This window comes from Felis catus, chromosome A1, assembly GCF_018350175.1.
Source record: "Felis catus isolate Fca126 chromosome A1, F.catus_Fca126_mat1.0, whole genome shotgun sequence".
Taxonomy (NCBI): domain Eukaryota; kingdom Metazoa; phylum Chordata; class Mammalia; order Carnivora; family Felidae; genus Felis; species Felis catus.
The window spans coordinates 94,950,842-94,967,434 of record NC_058368.1 but is presented as its reverse complement, the minus strand read 5'-3'; the positions used below and the strand labels follow the sequence as shown (position 1 = coordinate 94,967,434).

The 16,593-nt window shown below is 45.6% G+C and overlaps 1 long non-coding RNA gene across 4 annotated transcripts in view; it reads right to left on the bottom strand.

Moving 5' to 3' along the window:
- Window positions 1-16,593, bottom strand: part of LOC123385460 — a 32,085-nt gene continuing 15,492 nt past the window's right edge. For 2 of the 4 annotated variants that reach the window (XR_006597993.1, XR_006597991.1), the window contains exons 2-4: window positions 16,118-16,258; window positions 15,366-15,549; window positions 1-488 (exon numbers count right to left, since the gene is read on the bottom strand). This is a non-coding gene — a long non-coding RNA (uncharacterized LOC123385460). Of the gene's footprint in view, window positions 489-4,583; window positions 4,729-15,365; window positions 15,550-16,117; window positions 16,259-16,593 lie in introns of those variants that run through there. The other 2 variants (XR_006597995.1, XR_006597996.1) reach the window with 2 other exon arrangements.

Genomic DNA, 16,593 nt, shown 5'->3' with positions numbered 1-16,593 from the left:
GCTCACACTCTGTCTGTCTCTCTCTCAAAAATAAATAAACATTAAAAAACATTTTTTTAATGCTTTTTAGTAAAGACCAAGGCTGTTGCCACCAACTTTGGTAGCACTGGTACAAGATATATATGTAATTACAGTTGTTACACAGTGATATCCATCTAATTATGCACTCACTAAAGGTAGCAACCTTTGAAACAACTGATATTCCCTGATCTGAAGGGTGCCCGTCAATAACCGGTTGACTTTGTAAAGGAAGTTTTCTACTCCAAAGGATGCATTCCAGGACAACATCAAATGCTAAAGTTCTTCTGAAGACCTCCCTTCTCCATTCCTGGGAAAGGATACATTTTTTGTGTGTACAGGAAACAGAATTGTCTACTGAAGTTTGACATAGGTGTTGGCTGATTTAAATTCTTACTGGTGTTTTATTTAAGAACCAAAGATTCATCCCTCTTTGTTTCCAGGGTGAAGATCTGTGATCACATTTCCTGCTTGGGGAGAAGAAAGAATGTGTTAGACTTATATGTATGAATAGAAATAGGTAAACAGTCATATTTCCTTCTGACTTTGTAATTTAAACAGTGTAAGTCAGTAGGGAAGGGCTGTATTTGGATCCAAAGTACGTGAGGTGAAAATTACTAGGTGTTGGACCATCTGCATTTCGTTTTAATTAGGTGACTGTAATAGCGAGATCAAAAACTTCTCCTCGGTCATTCAATCTGGGGAGCTTTCTAATCCAGAAACCAAAGGGCTCTTTCTGTCCTCCGGAGAGAGTGACCCAAAAAGGTCCTCTCTAATTACTTGGCCAGAACAGCAGACAGGCCTGGGCCCAGGGACAGACCAGGGCTCAGTGGTGGTGGCGTCGTGAGGGTGAGGTGCCCCGAGACCAGCCCCCACAGAGGCCAGTCCCCAGAGGCTCTTAGAACAGTCATCCCTAATCTGGCAACTGGGAGTTTCGGCTTCTCCCAAGACAAAGTCGCTTAGAAAGCATACCCGTGGTGAGTCTGTGGGCCTGGCTTCTAGTCTGAGCTGGCCTCTGTGACTGCGGGGCGGTCTTTCAAACTCTCCACAATTCACCTTCTCCAGCTGCAAAATCGATTTAAATCATGGCTGTCCTGCCTACCCCACAGGAGTGTGTAAAAGTCAACTGAGGTGAATGTTTTACCGGCGCCTGAAAAACTCCAAATCCCACCATGTCCTTCTTCTCCAACTTGGCATTCACACACAAGATCCCAGTCCTCGAAATCTTCAGATTAAATAAATGACTCTGAGTCCCCCATCCTGCTGATAATGAAAATGTCTCTTTTTTCTCTCCCCTAAATACTCCTTATCTGCCAACAAAAGCAGCCAGCCAGACCTGGTTAAACAAAAGCCCTGCTTGGCCGGATAGAGTTCTGGCTCTTTGTCACACGTATAGCCATCTGTGCCACAGGATGCCTGCACGGAGGCCTGGGGGGCTCTGAACACCTCAGGGCCGTCCTCTGCCATTCCCCCATGGCTGGTCTGGGGAGAACAGAACTTACCATCACTCAGTCGGGACTCCTGTGCTATCTGGGAAGTCCTATCTGGTTAGCCTGAACTGGTGCCTCTGGGCAGGACTCTCTGGACGCCAGAATGGACCCAGAATGCACTACAAAGAACAAAACTATAAGGTCCCTCACCCCCTTTGTCCAGGAGGCTCCTGGGCACCAGTACAGGATGCCTGGAGGCCTTGGATTGCCCATCTGCTTGCTGACTTGCTCTTTGAGCCGATTCTCACGGCCCTTTTCCCTGCACACACCTACGTTGTTGCCCTGCCTGGTCCCAGGGCCATTCCAACCTCCGAATCTCAGCTGCGGTTAACCTGGATGGAAGTAACTGCTTGCTTAGCCCCAAGCCTTGTCCCATCTCCTGGCCAGAGACTTGAGACATTTCTTTTAAGAGAAAAATTACTTTGTGACACGGGCGCCTGGGTGGCTCCGTTGGTTAAGTGTCTGACTCTTGATTTCAGTTCAGGCCATGATCTCAGGGTTTGTGAGTCCAAGCCCTGCAAGGGGCTCTGCTCTGACCACGTGGATCCTATTTGGTATTCTCTCTCTCTCTCCCTCCTCTCTCTGCCCTTCCCCTGCTTGTGCTAGCTCTCTCTTTCTCAAAATAAATAAACTTTAAACAGAGAGAGACAGAGAAACTACTTTGTTATAAGAATAAAGCAGGGCACCTCGGTGGCTCAGTCGGTTAAGCGTCCAACTTCGGCTCAGGTCATGGTCTCAGTTCCCAAATTCGAGCCCTACCTCAGGCTCTGTGCTGACAGCTCGGAGCCTGGAGCCCGCTTCAGATTCTGTGCCTCCCTCTCTCCCTGCACCTCCCCTGCTCACACTCTGTCTCTGTTTCAAGAATAAATAAACATTAAAAGATTTTAAGAAAAAAAAGAGTAAAGCATCATACCAAAAATGTAAGTGATAGCCATTATCTCATGGTGCTGAAAGCCCCTCTTTTTGGAGATGAATAAATCATTTTGAGACATTGCTCAAAAACACACTGCTCGTTGGCAACGTGCCATTTGATGGCAAGAAGTGGGTAACCCAGTTCCTAATTCACTGCCTGATACCTTACTCTGTCACATACAGACTTAACTTCTGCAACAAAGTACTGCCGGAACAAGGCAGCTGAACAAAAGATAGAAATTTGTGTCACTCTTAAGCAACAGCCCCACAGCACGGGATCCATCACTGGTGGGGCAGCTCTGTAATCTTCCACGTGTGGCTTTAATCTTCTGATCAAGACATTTCTCTTCATGCCAACTTCTCCAACAACAGGGAAGGCAAAGGAAAGAGTGGGTGGAGCATACCCAGCCATTTTTAGGGGCTATTCCGTAGTGGCACAGAATACCTTAGTTCACATCCTAGGAACACAAGTACACTCACAGCTGTGGCTACATCAGGCAGCAAGGGAGGCTGGGGAGTGTAGACTTTAGTGCCTTGTGACCTGCTAACACTTGGGAACACATAGTGCTTTAAAAATTTTTTTTTTCAACGTTTATTTATTTTTGGGACAGAGAGAGACAGAGCATGAACGGGGGAGGGGCAGAGAGAGAGGGAGACACAGAATCGGAAACAGGCTCCAGGCTCTGAGCCATCAGCCCAGAGCCCGACGCGGGGCTCGAACTCACGGACCGCGAGATCCTGACCTGGCTGAAGTCGGACGCTTAACCGACTGCGCCACCCAGGCGCCCCTTTTCTTTTCTTTTTTAACATGACAAAGAAAGCCTATTGGAAACCAAGAGATAGCCAACCCTGTAGGGAGCTAGGTGATTAATGACACCAGGGATGGGAATCACACTAATCCCTTAGGGACACTTCCAATAACCCAGACAACATGCAGCCCACCCCACGGATCGTCCATACGTGCACGCCCACGTCAGTACTGTGGCGACGCTCGTCCTGTTTTCCGAGGGCTTTTCACATAGGAGTAAAGTTAGGAGCTGAAATCTCAAGTATTAAAAACAATCAAACTTTCCAATTCCCTAAATCCTTGAACCTCATGAGATTCCCCACTCCACAGCACCTTCAAGAATCTTCATCGTTCGCACAACGATAACTATGTAATGATAGAAATGTATGCATGTAATGTAATATATGTAATGTAATATAAATCATGATGGCAGAGCAAGCATTAGGGGACTCTGAGCTGGTGGTGACATTGGGGACACATTAGCACATCAGCTCTGGAGACCAAGCCCATGCGTGCTGAATATCAGAGAGAGGAGAGAGAGAGAGAGAGAGAGAGGTTTATTTCTCCCTTCGCTGATGCTTTGCTGTGTAAGTGCTGATAAGAACCTCCTAAAACTATTTTAGGAGATATTTTAGTGCTACTTGGGTGTGTTGGAGGGGGGGGGAAAGACTCATGATTTGAAGGCAAAAAAGACAACAAGATTTGATTTCACAGACACTTCAGAAATAATGGCATAATCTTATCCGTTTACAGCAAATACAATCAAGTATTCAAGCCCCCGATAAAGGTGTAGCGCCGTCATTGGGGCAGCAAACTGCAGATTAAGCGCTTTTTTTTTTTTTAAATGCTGTTCAAATTGCCTGTGAAGCAACCTTTTATGAGATATGATGGTTCAAACAATTTTGCAAAGAGCAGAAGACAAAGAATACGTTTTTACACCGAACTGGTTTCCTAGGAAACCCTGAAAAAAATGTAATATGATATCTCTTAGAGGTAGTTCAAGGACCAGGACTCCACTTTACTTATTTAATTTTTTTTTGAACGGTGTTTAATATCTGCCTCTCCCCCTCTCTGCAGTGGGAGCTAGAAGAGAACAATCTTTCTTGTACCCAGCAGCGGGAGTGTCCTCTCATTAATTGAGTGCCCGATCTGCACAAAGGAAAAATATTTGAGCCAAGTTGAGCCTTCATTACACTCTGCAGCAATTTAGAGTAAGAAATTAAAGGGATAGAATTTGAACTTTTTGCTCTATCATTAAAAAAAAAAAATCCCCAAATCCCAGCTAAGACATTAAAGAAAAAAAAAAAAAAGCCAACCCACTCCTTTTCAAACCACGTCTAAATTAATCTGTTTCAAGGTCTTCAAATACCATTTATTTTAGGTTTATTTTTACTCTGGCTCTCCATCCGTCTCTGTGATGTGCTGGCATATGCAGGCTGCTGGAGGATGCCTGAATTAGCAGGCTTACACATCTCCCAAGTTCAGGTGCAAGATCACCAGGGTCTAGAGGTGGCAGGGAAGCTGTGGAAGAAGAGATGGGGAGTCTGCAGGTCAGGAATCCTTCAAGGAGCATGAGGCTGTTTTGCAAGGACACCTCCACGGGCCCTAATTTCCATCAGTCATCACTCCCATCAAGAGGAAATCAAAATAGGCAAAGTGAGGGAACATCTGGGCTGTGTGGGAAGGAGTTAAATTTGATTTTCAAATAAATAAGGCATCTAAGCTTCAAGTTGCACTTATTCAACAATTGGAGATGAAAATCATAATGCTGGCTTAAAGAAGCTTGGGATGTGTCTGCGGGCGCAAGGTGGGGAGGGGGCTGCGACCTCCTGCGAAGGTCCTCACCCGTGGCTCTTTCCCCACCTCTGTGCAAAGACCTGGGGAAAGCCTGGAAAAGGCGCACAGCCAGGGAAACCGTTGGTGATGGACTGTCTCTCAGCACCAGCAGACCACATACATCTGCCTTTCGTCACCATCACTGAGTCTGGGTGACCATGACATTCTGGGAGCAAACCTCTTCAAGCTGAAGACAATACCATTGTTTCTCATTCAGGATCTTTGAGCCTACAAGCCTTTAGGGTCACCAAAACACATTTAATAGCTGCCTTTTGGGATGCGACAGTTGCCCAGGAAGAGAGGGAAACCCAGAACTTGAAGACTTTTCACGAAGATTTTAAAAAACCATGAGGGACACCTGGGCAGCTCAGGCAGTTAAGCATCTGCCTCTTGATTTCGGCTCAGGTCATGATCTCACAGTTCGTGGGTTTGAGCCCCACGGCAGGCTCCACACTGACTGTGGAGCCTGCTTGGGATTGTCTCCGTCCCTGTCTCTCTGCCCCTCCTCCACTCTCTCTCACTCAAAAATAAATAAATAGACTTAAAAAAAAATCTAGGGGCGCCTGGGTGGCTCAGTCGGTTAAGTGTCCGGCTTCGGCTCAGGTCATGATCTCACGGTGGGTGAGTTCCAGCCCCGCGTCAGGCTCTGTGCTGGCCACTCAGAGCCTGGAGCCTGTTTCAGATTCTGTGTCTCCCTCTCTCTCTGCCCATTGTGTTCTGTCTCCCTCTGTCTCAAAAATAAATAAACATTAAAAAAAAATTTGTTTTTTAAATCCAGGCAAGATATTTCTTAAAAAAAAAAAAAGAGAGAGAGAGAGAGAGAGAGAGAGAGAAATGCCAAAGCAACAAAAGAAGCTTGACACATACAATAGGTACCCTCAGGGCATCATGGGATCCAGCTCGTGCCAAAGGACATGGTAGGTCCTGAAGGGACCCTACAATGCCAGCCTACACATTTGTTTTTTAAATGCAGGTTGATGGGGCACCTGGGTGGCGCAGTCGGTTAAGCGTCCGACTTCAGCCAGGTCACGATCTCGCGGGCCGTGAGTTCGAGCCCCGCGTCAGGCTCTGGGCTGATGGCTCAGAGCCTGGAGCCTGTTTCCGATTCTGTGTCTCCCTCTCTCTCTGCCCCTTCCCCGTTCATGCTCTGTCTCTCTCTGTCCCAAAAATAAATAAACGTTGAAAAAAAATTAAAAAAAAAAAATGCAGGTTGAGTTGGAGTTCTATGAATACAGGGAATCTCATTTGAAGGTGGGAAATCCACCTTTAAAAGCAGCTGCAGCATAGGTGGGGAAAGAAGAAAGCAACCCTTCCCACTTGCTTCGGTATAATAAGGAAACAGGTGAGCACGAGCCAAAGGTACACATCAAAGTCTCAGGTACCAGTGGACATGTGGAGGCCATGTTTCCTTGCTTTTTTTTTTTTTTTAATAACAGCACCCTATTTCCCTTTTGAAGAGTGGTGTCCCCTTCGTCATCATCTTGTTGGGGGCCATAAATGAAGGTTGCTTCTTCTCCCCTAAACAAGAGGTGGACAGGTGACCCAACCTAGATCAAAGACTTTCCCCAGAATCTTAAAGAGAAAGATGTCCTCCGTAGTTGGCACTCATGCCTTAACAGTTGGATAGTCACCAGGATGCATCCTTGAAAGCCCAGGCTCAGGCTTCAGAGCCAAAAGCTACCCTGAATATGGCGACAGTAAAACATCCATATCCCCTAAGGGCCGGGATGAGTGTAGTCTGAGGGGAAAGGCACATACTAGCACATGAGGAAGTGAGACAGGAAGTAGAGGCCATTGTAGGAGCCTCTGTACTGAGTCTACCACAAGTGGGACTATAGGCTGCATCATTCAGCTAAATCACCCTTGGCAATCTTCTGGAAGCCATGGTGATTAATGGCAGTTTGCACCCAGCAGTGGTGAACCAGGGGGCACCAAACCTTCTGGATATAGGGTACAACTTGGGGACCAAAATAACATGACACATAGTCAGGATTCAATTGAGTAAAATCAGAGTTCATTATCAGGATATGGGGTTATCTCAAATGCTGACTGTAAGAGTTCTTTGGGCCTCATGAGGGTTTAGAACCCAAAACTTAGAAAGTCAAGAAACAGGGTGCTCTCCGTTTCTCTCTGGAGCCCCTTGGCCTCTAGTGCCCTGTCTTGGCCTAGTCCCAGAGACTGCTGCTCTCTGACCATCTACACATGAGTCTAAAGCAGCCACTCCAGAAAGGTAACTTTCAAAGCACATAAATTCCCTATTTAAATATTTGACAAAGGGGCGCCTAGGTGGCTCAGTCCGTTAAAGCATCCGACTTTGGCTCAGGTCATGATCTCGCGGTCCGTGAGTTCGAGCCCCGTGTCGGGCTCTGTGCTGACAGCTCAGAGCCTGGAGCCTGTTTCAGATTCTGTGTCTCCCTCTCTCTGACCCTCCCCCATTCATGCTCTGTCTCTCTCTGTCTCAAAAATAAATAAACGTTAAAAAAATTTTTTTTAAATAAATAAATAAACATTAAAAATTGTTTTAAATAATCAATCAATAAATAAATACTTGGCAGAGATTGACCAGCCTTTCTGAAGCTCAGCCTTCGGATTTAGGATTGGAGCTCAGGGGTTGGAGTCTATAGCTGGGGTGGCTGACACCAGGGGAGGCCAGGAAGCCACCCTGTGTTCCAATGAGACTCCATGCAGATGAGGCATTGCCCTGTCCTCTGGATAATTTCTCAAGTGCCATCTAAGGATAGAAGGAGGGAGCACAGTCTGATTTGGAGGTTCAAGAATTACCACTTTTCAGCTGGGAGGTTGGGGAGAAAACCCAAATCTTTCTTTCTTAATCTTCCTGAGCTCCCAATTCCTCATTTTAAAAAAAGATAAGCTTTGGAGCGCCTGGGTGGCTCAGTCAGTTAAGCATCCAACTCTTGGTTTTGGCTCAGGTCATGATCTCATGGTTTGTGGGTTTGAGCCCCACATTGGACTCTGTGCCGGCAGTGCGGAGCCTGCTCGGGATTCTCTCTCTCCCTCTCTCCCTCCCCTCCCCTGCTTGCTCGCTCTCAAAATAAATAAACATCCCAAAAAAAAGATAAGTTTTTTTTTGGAGATCATTAAATTAGATCACTGAAGAAAAGTGCTGGTACACACTGGCTCTCAAGAAACGGCGGCCATTTCGCCATCTTGCCTGGCCACGTAGAGGGTCACAGGGGGAGCAAAGGACAGAGGCCCTTTCCTGTGGTGTTCACATGGCCCTGAGGATTCACACACACGTAGGCAGTGCGGGAGTTTTCTCAGCTTTTCGGAAGGTCCATTCCGGCTATAAATACAAATTCACTGAGCTGGCTCTGACATCTCCACGCCACGTGAGAGAGCGTTAGGCCGCGTGACAGCTCTGTAAGCAGTCTCTGGGCCCTGAACGTGTTGACACAAACATGACATTCCACGTGGCTGATGGGAGTCAAGTGGTGCCCAATATATTTTTACTCTTTAATGTTAAAATTAAAATATATCTTCCCCAGAATATCAGAACACCAGCCAGGTGAGGAGGAAAAATCTCAATGCATGCATTGTCATCAGACAGGGTGAGGAGCGGGGCGCTTGAAGGCAGTGGGTAGGAACAGAGCTGTCATAATATAGACTTTCCTCACCCTGGTTGTTTTAATGTTAGGCTCATAGGAATTGTGGCGTTATTCTCAAGGCCACACACACGCATACACACAACATATTTTCCCAAAGTATCTATCAGGAAATCTGAAATTAATTTAGCCAGCACACATGGATTGCACATCAGGTTGCATGTTGTGAGCAAATCAAGAGATCAGTGTGGAGGTAGGTAGGGCAAGTGCTAAGACTAGACACGTGTGGCCCATTGAGAAGCCAGAGGAGGGACGCCCTCCCCAGACTGTGAGACTGGAGGGGGCTCTGAGAAGACCTTGAAGGAGGTAGCCCCGAAGCCTGAAAGATGAGCAGGAATTAGTTGTAAGAGGGAGGATGGTGCTTGTGTTTGGACATAGGGTAGCATCGAGGGATGGTTCCATGAGAAAAAACCCCCAGCATACATAAATAAAGATCCCATAGAAAATGGCTCCCGTAAGAATGTATAGGTACCCCAAGTCTTTACATCTAGGATAGACACATTTCTTGAAATAGTAAGGTCTCTGGAGGAAGTACACATTACACAATCAGTATCTACACATACTATTGTTTTTCCCTGGGTGGCTTGATCCTCTTGTACACACACACACACACACACTGCAACCACTGTTCACTATTAAACATTTGCCCCCGCACCCATTTTCTTTTGCAGGATTTTTTCCAATATGGAACCTCTCTAATTTCCATTAACCATATATTGCTAACCACATTATTTGTACTAACCAGACACCCAATGAAGAGTGGTATTGGTCTCCATAATGGTACAAATATCCCAAATACATAGCATGATGTATTTTGTTGTCTCCGTGTTAGCAAGGATGTGATTCATAAACTTGAATCTATAGCTTTAAAAACTGACATTATTATGCTCAGTGAAATAAGTCAGTGAGAGAAAGACAGATATCATATGATTTCACTCATATGTGAAATTTGAGAAACTCAGCAGATGATCATAGGGGAAGGGTAGGAAAAAGAAGATAAAAACAAAGAGGGAGGCACCATAAGAGACTCTTAAATACAGAGAACAAATTAAAGGTGGATGGGGGGGGAGAGGGGAACATGCGTGATGGGCATTGAGGAGGGCACTTGTTGGGATGAGCACTGGGTATCATATGTAGGTGATGGATCACTGGAATCTACTGAAGCCAAGACTACCCTGTAAGTTAGCTAATTTGAAAACAAATAAAATTTTAAAAAAGAAAAAGAGAAACCTGACCTTATTGTTATTCATTCCGTTCCAAGAAGTTGGATCAGTATGACAAAAAGGTACATGTATTTTGATGCCCATGTGTCTGAAAATCAGTCAAAAATGCTCCTTTGATTCATAGTGATACCAATGTCTTTTTTTAATATATAAAATTTTTAATGTTTATTTTTGAGAGAGAGAGAGAGAGAGAGAGAGAGAGAGAGACAGCATGAGTGGGGGAGGGGCAGAGAGAGGGAGACACAGAATCCGAAGCAGGCTCCAGGCTCTGAGCTGTCACCACAGAGCCCAACTCGGGACTCGAACTCACGAACCGTGAGGTCATGCACGACCTGAGACAAAATCAGATACTTGACCAACTAAGCCACCCCGGTGTCCCCATAGTGACAGCAATGCCTTAGTCAGCTTAGACCACTGTACCAAAATACCATAAACTGGGTGGTTCATAAACAACAGTTCTATAGACCAGAAGTCTAAGATCAGGGTGACAGGAGACTTCTTGTTGAAATCTCACATGGCGGAAAGCAGAGAAAGGATACAAGCTCTCTTGGGGCTCTCATAAAGGCATTAACTGCACTGGTGAAGGCTCCACCCTCATGACCCATCTAACCCGAAGTGCTCCCCAAAAGTTCCACCTCCTAACACCATCTCACAGAGCGGTAAGGTTGTAACATAAGAATTTGGGGAGGAGCACATTTCGTCCACAATAACCGACGACGAATGTGATTACCCTTCTCCCCCTACCCTAACCACCCTTGGAAGCACTCCATCTTTTTTTTGCAAGTTTATTTATTTATTTTGAGAGAGAGTGAGCGTGAGCAGGGGAGGGGCAGAGAGAGAGGCAGTGAGAGAATCCCAAGTAGGCTCTGTGCTGTCAGCTCAGGGTCCAACTCGGGGATCAATTCCACGAACTGTGAGATCATAACCTGAGCCAAAATCAAGAGTGGGACGCTTAACCGTCTTAACCCAGGCACCCTGATGGCCTCCATCATTTTAAGTTTCGTTAATCTTGTAGGCAAAAAGTCTGTTTTTGGTGTCCGTGTTCATGAATGTGAGTAAAGCTAAGCAACTCTTCATTTGCTTAGAAAACCAAAAAGAGGATGTTTTCCCTTTTTTCCATGGATTTTCTCCATTTTCTTAACTTAATTTTATACATGCACTAGGCAAGGCTTGAAGCTTCTTGTCTTTCAAATAGGTGCAACTTGTTATAACCCTATGTATTAAGCGAGGCAGCCCTCTCCACTGTTACGGTATCACCGTGATGACTTTGAACTCTGTCAACTCAGCTAAGCTAGAACTCAACTTCCCCAAATTCCCTTTCCTGTACGGTTCTGGGTTAGGGATGACTATGAGGAAAAAATTACAAGGTGGAGGTAACACGGCGGCTCTTGGGCTTTGAAGGTCATCGTAGAGGGCAAGGTGTTCTCGCGTGTGGTTGGCTTGGGGCGTCAACCAGCACTGGGGCTTCTGCGGCCTCTCTGAGTCCTGGGCCGGCTGCACACGTAGGTCGTTGGCACCGAGCACCAGCTTCTCCAGCAGGTCACCTGCGGCATCAAGGTGGCGAGACACACTCACAGGTTCCAGTTGTTTCTCGTGGATTCCAGCTTATCCTCCCTGGTTTACCCAAGTTTGTCCTTTTTCTCACCAGCTCCACATCCGTTTTTCTTCCTGGCTGCCCTCTGGTGACTCAGGGCCTAGCTCCCATTGTTGCTTGAGGTTCTATAATCAATCCTTTGTATCAGGGTTTCTCAGTCTCATTGCTGTTAACATCGGGGTTGGGTAATTCTGTTATGGGAGGTTGTCCTGTGCATTGTAGGAAGTTTAGCAGCATTGGGACCTCAACCGATTACATACTAGTGGACCTGCCCCTTAGTTGTGTTTGTAAAACATGTGTCCACAGGTTGTGAAACGTCCCTTGGGGCCAGGTCACCTCTACTGAGAACTGCTGTTCCGTGTCCTTGACGGTGGTTCCCCTCCTGTGATGCGACCCTGAGTGACACCATCACCTTTATCAAACGCTCTTTCCGAATTGACTTGGATCCCTCTCTTTATTCTCTTCCATGGATCAGCATTATGTATTTGTGTCAGTACTATGCTTTTTTTAGTTATGACAGTTTAAAGCAGGAACAGAAAACCCACTGCATTGCTGTTTTTCACATTAACCTGGCATTTTTCACATATTTATTCACCCACATATGAGGTAGCCCTGATTAATATGTAGTCATCCCTAACCTGGAACATCCTGTTTATGCCATCCTATAGAGAATGGGTTTTTATTTTTACTGTTTTGAGAGGCGGTGAGGGGCAGAGAGAGAGAGACTCTGAAGCAGTCTCCATGCTCCGCACAGAGCCCAATTCAGGGCTCGATCTCACAGACAGTGAGATCGTGACCTGAGCCAAAATCAAATTATATATACATATATTCATATATATATATACATATATATATGAAACAAAGTATATGTATGTGTATATATATGTATATATATGTGTATATGTATATGTGTATATATATGTGTATGTGTGTGTGTATATATATATATGTGTATATATATATATATATATATATATATATATATATATATATATAATTTGTTTCTTGAGAGAGAAAGAGACAGAACGAGAGGGGAAGGGGCAGAGAGAGAATCCCGTGCAGGCTCTGCACCATCAGTGTGGAGCCTGATATAGGGCTTGAAGTCATGAACTGTGAGATCATGACCTGAGCCAAAATTAGGAGTCCTGAGAATGGGTTTTTAAACTGGAGTTCTTTCATGAGGGAAATACAAATCCAAACCACACTGAGATACCACCTCAGGCCAGTCAGAGTGGCTACAATGAACAAATCAGGAGACTATAGATGCTGGCGAGGATGTGGAGAAATGGGAACCCTCTTGCACTGTTGGTGGGAATGCAAATTGGTGCAGCCGCTCTGGAAAACAGTGTGGAGGTTCCTCAGAAAACTAAAAATAGATCTCCCCTATGACCCAGCAATAGCACTGCTGGGAATTTACCCAAGGGATACAGGAGTGCTGATGCTTAAGGGCACTTGTACCCCAATGTTTATAGCAGCACTTTCAGCAATAGTCAAATTATGGAAAGACCCTAAATGTCCATCAACTGACGAATGTATCAAGAAGATGTGGTTTATATATACAATGGAATACTACTTGGCAATGAGAAAGAATGAAATCTGGCCATTTGTAGCAACGTGGATGGAACTGGAGAGTGTTATGCTAAGTGAAATAAGTCAGGCAGAGAAAGACAGATGTCATATGTTTTCACTCTTATGTGGATCCTGAGAAACTCAACAGAAAACTAGGGGGAAAGCGGGGGGAAAAAGTTACAGACGGGAGGAGGCAAACCATAAGAGACTCTTAAATACTGAGAACAAACTGAAGGTTGATGGGGGTGGGAGGGAGGGGAAAGTGGGTGATGGGCATTGAGGAGGGTACCTGTTGGGATGAGCACTGGGTGTTGTATGGAAACCAATTTGACGATGGATGAATTTCATATAAATAAAATAAAATAAAATAAAATAAAATAATAAAATAAACTGGAGTTCCTGACCCCCTTGAAGCTGTATATAAACTGTGTGTGTGTGTGTGTGTGTGTCCAGAGATGCTATAAAAAGTGATCATTCTGCCCATAACAGTTTCAAATCTCCCCACCTTTTCAGAATCTCCTACAAAGCACCTGACAGGCAAGTCAAGGTGGACAGTTCACAGGAAAGATGAATTCACAACCCTTCCTCTGAAATTTATGAGAGATGCTCTGCAGAGTAATATTGCCAAGGGACTCTCTCCTCAGGTCCAGCTAGCCACGATATAAACAGTGACAGAGACCTCTTTTCCTGTGTGACCAAGGGTGACCAAGGATCCAGAGTGTGCACTTTGGGGGGCACACACCCCCAAACAGGGGGACAAACCTCCCGCGTTAGCAGGCAAGGCCATTATGAAGCATCAGAAGAGCATCGTATCATATGTTCCTCTCTTATTCATTATTTATACTCCACCTGCTTCCAAAGGGATGTGACTTTTCAATGAAAAGCTCAGCTCTGAAAGAACCGTACAAGCTCTAAAACTAAGGTCAGAGGACAAGAGCCAAGAAGGACAAGAGGCAGCAGGGGAAGGGATAGAACAATTATAGAGTAATTATACCGGAAAGCAATGGCTTAGCGCCCACTTCCCATCATCCAAGAGGGAAAGAAGAAAGAATACACAATGGCATATAGTTCCCTTTAGCTAGTAAAAGGAAACAGATCACCGGGAGAGGCATTAGCCACCACCCTAGAATTATGGCCTCTTTGGCCAGAAGAGAGCTAGGCAAGGGGAGGACAATAGGTGAGTCCCTCCCCAAACATCCGGCTGCCACAGGGATGTATGTCCATTTAAAAAGCACTAATTTTCTGTTATCTAAGGGTAAGAGTTGGAGAATTGTTCATTTTACTCATCAAATACGCGCTGGGCACCTGAGCTGGCCAGACTTTGTAATGAGGATTTAAAATTAAGAGTAAGGGACCACCTGGGTGGCTCAGTCGTTTACTCATCCGACTCTTGATTATCAGCTCAAGTCATAATCTCACGGTTTGTGACATCGAGCCCTGCCTCAGGTTCTACACCGGCAGGATGGAGCCTGCCTGGGATTCTCTCTCTCCCTCTGCCCCTCCCTCACGCTCTTTCTCTCTCAAAATCAATAAATAAACTTAAAAAAAAAGAAAATTAAATTAAGAATGAGGACTTGGTGCCTTCCTTCGGGGAGCTCACACTCAAGAAAGGGAGATGTGAGCCAACAGATGGAAAGTGCCTTGCTGGGTGTCCAGTAAAGGATAACCTCAAACATGGCAGCACAGAAGGGAGCCACCAACTTCACTTGGGAGGGATGCCAGTGCCTGGAAGCCCAGGATGGGGCAGAGGCGAGCTCTCAACTGAGGGGCTCGTATGGGTAGAGAAAGTGCAGAAGCGGGTAGCCAGTGTGGGCAGAAGGATGCAACGTGGAAGGCATACAGTGTGGAGTGCATGGTCTTGATGCAACAAGTGGGAGCTTGACAACGTGGCTGTAGTTAAATCATGAAGGGCTAAAGAATCTGGGCTTTGGTGTGAGAACCATCCAAGATGTTTAAGCAGGGAGTGATGAGCTCACATTGTGGGTTTTGTGCATTTGCTGAAGATCCTTAAATCCGTATTCAGAAAACTTATAGAGAGCCCAAACTTGATCAACTTGGGTGCCTGGGTGGCTCAGTCGTGTGAGTGCCCAACTCTTGATTTTGGCTCAGGTCATGACCTCACGGATCATGAGTTCGAGCCCCGCATCGGGCTCTGTGCTGACAGCATGGAATCTGCTTGGGATTCTCTGTCTCTCTCCCGCCCCCCCCGCCCCCCACACATGCGTGTGCTCTCTCTCTCTCAAAATAAATACACTTTTAAAAATAAATAAATACATACAAATAAAACTTTAAATTCAGTCAACAAACCCTTACCTGTAACGACTAAGAGTTGAAACAAGGGCATTTCAGACAAGTTCAATGTTCTTTTGCAAAGCAGAACTGTGTGTCCTTCCTCACCATAAAACAGATAACAGGGAACTCTGGCCCAGCAATCCTCTTAGGCACAGCCAAGAAGAGAAGTAAAGTCAGCAGCGGGGGGCTGCTTCCAAGAATAAACCTAGGAGTTTGGGAAGAAAAAAAAAAAAAAGAAAAGATGCATTTGGAAGCCATCTAAAAATATATTCCTTGGTGAAGGACACATAGGTACTTTCTGCTTCTCTGTAGTTAAAAGAACAAAAAAAAATTGCTTTGTTCCCATTAGTACTGCAGGTTTCTAATGGGATATAAAGCTAAGGGCAGCACAGCTGAATGAGCCCAGAATGGACAGGGACTAAAAACAGTGGTTCCAGGCAAAGCCCAGTGGTTTGTGGGGAACTGGGGCAGGAAATATATCTGTTATTTATTTACCTTTTTTTTCCCCGAGAGATTGGGGGTTAGAGAGAATCTTAAGCAGGCTCCATGCTTGGTGAAGAGCTCCACAAAGGGCTGGATCCCACACCCCTGGGATCATGACCTGAGCAGAAACCAAGAGTCGATGCTTAACCGACCGAGCCACCCAGGTGCCCCAGAAATGCACCTGTCCCAAATATTGGGGAGAAGGAAAGCCTAGGAGGCTGGGAAGAAGCAAGAAGCCAGAGAGCACTGCTCTTCCTGCTCTCTATGGGGAGGAAGAGGGGACCGCTCACCTCCGCTCTGCCTCTGACAGTCACCAGTTACCCTCTTCCTCCCTGACAAGTGTCAGCAGCCTCCCGTTCGGGGCCCATGGTCCTTGACCCGCTTCGCCAGCCTAGGACGTGTTCATTCCATGTGTTCTGAACCTAAAGCATCTGGTCAGAAAAAGGACATAGTTCCATAGTTCGAACATACAAGCGATTTAGGATACCAGAAAGCAGGTGTGGGCTGCAAAGCAGCCAGCCTACTCTCATTCTATGACTATCAAGACCCTGGTGGGTAGATCCTGAGAATTAATCGGGATGTCATACAGGAAGTCCTCCCTAACAGGGCTGAATGATGTCATACATTTATTTACCTTTTCAAAATTTAGAAGGGATTTATTTTCTCTCTGCTCTTTATTTATTTTTTAATTCATGTGCTCTCAGCTCTGAGAACCAATCTTTGATAGTCTCCCATGGCTTTTATGACTCCCCCACAACTATGTCTC